The sequence below is a fragment of the Grammomys surdaster genome, unplaced genomic scaffold (genome assembly GCF_004785775.1).
Source record: "Grammomys surdaster isolate TR1022 unplaced genomic scaffold, NIH_TR_1.0 220, whole genome shotgun sequence".
Classification (NCBI taxonomy): Eukaryota; Metazoa; Chordata; class Mammalia; order Rodentia; family Muridae; genus Grammomys; species Grammomys surdaster.
Window position 1 is genome coordinate 15756274 of NW_021604665.1, and position 3076 is coordinate 15759349.

At 41.2% G+C, this 3076-nt stretch overlaps 1 pseudogene; it reads left to right on the forward strand.

Annotated features, from left to right (window-relative positions):
• Positions 1-1344: 1344 nt before the first annotated feature.
• LOC114625664 lies at positions 1345-2461 on the forward strand (annotated as a pseudogene).
• The last annotated feature ends 615 nt before the right edge of the window (positions 2462-3076 follow it).

Consider the following 3076-nt stretch of genomic DNA (forward strand, 5'->3'; position numbering starts at 1 on the left):
GCATGCAGAAACACACACACACACACACACACAGAGAGAGAGAGAGAGAGAGAGAGAGAGAGAGAGAGAGAGAGAGAGAGAGTTAGTTTAAAAACAAAAGCAAATATTCACAAAAGAGAAATTTAAACTCAGTTGTTTTTTAACATCATGAATGTATCTGGAAGATATTATGGTGAGCGAAGTAAGCCAAGCATGGAAATGCATGGGTAGTGGTCTTAGTTGTACACAAAACCTTTCAAACTTTAACTGATGGTACCCGAGCATATCATGATTATAACCAGGATCTGGGTAGGGGGACTGGGGACAATGTTTAAAGGACATGAAGTTTCAAAAATAAGTTCAAAAAGCTTTTATAACACGTGTAAAGTATAATTAACAGCAATCCTTATATCTTAGAATAGCTAATAGTAGATTTTAAATATTTTTTCCACAAAAGTTATACATGAAGTAATTTATAATAGGTCAATTTATCCATTGAAAAACACTATGTTGTACAGTGTAAAAATATACAATTGGGGGTGGGGTTCAAGATATGGTTTCTCTATATAGCCCTTGCTGTCTTAGAACTTGTTCTGTAGACCAGGCTAGCCATAAACTGAAAGATCTACCTGCCTCTGCCTCTCAAGTGCTGGGATTAAAGGAGTGTGCCATTATGCCTGGTTAATATATGCAATTTTATTTGTCAGTTAAATATAATCTTTTTTTTATAAAAACAAGGCGAAAGGAAAAAGCCACCAGAATGATCATGACTTGACAGAAACTAATTTTGAAGTTCTGGCCTCTGAAATTTTACTTCAAATTTCTGTTATTTTCAACCATCCAGTGTGAGGTACTTTTCCATGGCAACCTTAGTAAATTAATATAATCACCATTAATACCTCCTTTAATGCCCAGAAATCACAGAGATTAAAAAGATCCTGTAGAGTGAAGACAACCTGCATAATTTAAAGGTGCTAAAGAATGGGGGGGGTAAATGACCAACAACTGGCTTTTAAAACTAAAAGCATATATGACTTGCCAGCTCTAAGGGTTATCTAGAATGAATCAAAGACACAGGATTTCAACATAAGTACAAGAAACTTTTGTATAGCATGAAAATTATTTGACATCTGCATTGAAAAAAAACTTACTGAAAGAAGTAGGTTTTTGTTTTTGTTTTTGTTTTGACAGAAAGGACTTCCATTAGAAGTATTAAGGAAGACTAAAAGTTCTCACATTTTAGACATTTCTTGCTCAAAATCCAGAGCAACATAGCACAACTTTCCTTAATGTCACATAATGTCTGCCTCCGGCCTGCCCTGTGTGTCTTTTGCTGCTTTGCCACCCCAGCCTTCACTGATTACAAAAGATGAAGAAATTGCCACACTCATCTTTGACAACGGCTCCGGCATGTGCAAAGCTGGCTTTCTTGACAGTACCACCCCCAGGGATGTGTTTCCTTTCATCATCAAGAGCTCCTGATACCAGGGCATCATGGTGGGCATAGGCCAAAAAGACTCCTCCATAGGTGACAAGGCCCAGAGCAAGAGGGATATCCTGAGCCTGAAGTATCCTAACAAGCATGGCATTGTCACCACCTGGGATGACGTGAAGAAGATCTGGTATCATACCTTCTACAACAAACGTGGCCCCTGAGAAACACCTGGTGCTTCTGATAAAGCCTCCCCCTGACCTCAAAATCTAACTGAAGACTATGCAGATAATGTTTGAAACCTTCAATACCCCAGCCATGGGCATGACCATTCAGGTGGTGCTGTCCTTGTATGCATCTGGGTGCACCACTATCATTGTCATGAACTCTGGTGATGGAGTCACATACAGTGCCCACCTAGGAGGGCTAAACCCTTTCCCATGCCATCTTGCATGTGGACCTGGCTGGCCAGGACCTAACAGACTCCCTCATGAAGATCCTGACTACAACTGATGGGGCTACAGCATTACCATCACGGCTGAGCAGGAAATTACATGACATTAAGGAAAGTTGTGCTATGTTGCCCTGGATTTTGAGCAAGAAACGTCTATTGCTGCATCTTCCTCCTCCTTGGAGAAGAGCTATGAGCTACCTGATGGGTAGGAGATCATCATAGGCAGTGAGTGGTTTGGTTTCCAGAGGTTCTCTCCCAGCCTTCCTTTCTGGGCATAGAGTCCTATGGCATCATCCATGAGATCACCTTCAACTCCATCATAAAGTATGATGTGGACATCCACAAGTACCTATATGCCAAACAGTGCTGTCTGGTGGTACCACTGTGTATCCAGGCATTGCTGACAGGATGCAGGAGATCACAGCCCAAGCATGCAGCACAATGAAGATCACCGTTCTCCAAGAGGGCATGTAATGTGGATGGGTGGCTTCATCCTGGCCTTGCTGTCCACCTTCCAGCAGATGTGGATCAGCAAGCCAGAGTATGATGAATTGAGTCCCTTCACTGTCCATTGTAAATGCTTCTGCATGGACTGAGCAGGTACCAGACATACGTTACATGAGTTGATTCTGAAGTATCTATTTACCCTGGCAAATGTACACACTTCATGCTTAATTCATAAATCTTGAATAAGCCTTTGAAAAGATATTCGTGCTTGAAGCTTGCATCTGACATCAGCACTGGATAGTAGAACCTGTTGCTGATTTTCACCTTCTATTCAAGTTAACTATTCCGTTGGTACATGTTTAATACCTTATGCATATCTTGATTTAGTCCTTAGTCTATCAGGCTTGATCACTTAGTAGCTGGGGAAAACACACTGTGGAAGAGAAATCCCCATCCTGGTAGATCTGTGTGAATAGCATGTAGTGCTATGTTCAGGGTATTAACCAACAGGAGACTTCCAGGATTTCCCAAGGCTGGCAAGGGTTCCTGAACTAATCACCACTTTCTTCTTACTAGTCTAACCGGGAGGAAAAGTACAAGCCTTAGGATCTAGTTTCCATTCAGTTTTTTTTCCCTCCTGCCCACCATGGGTTGTTACTTGCTTTGAGCTGACAATGTTTGCACTGATATGCCTGCAAGTGTGTTTGTCCTTTTAATTTGCATAAGGTTTTTTTGTCCTCAAGTCCATAAGAAATGACAAGTTT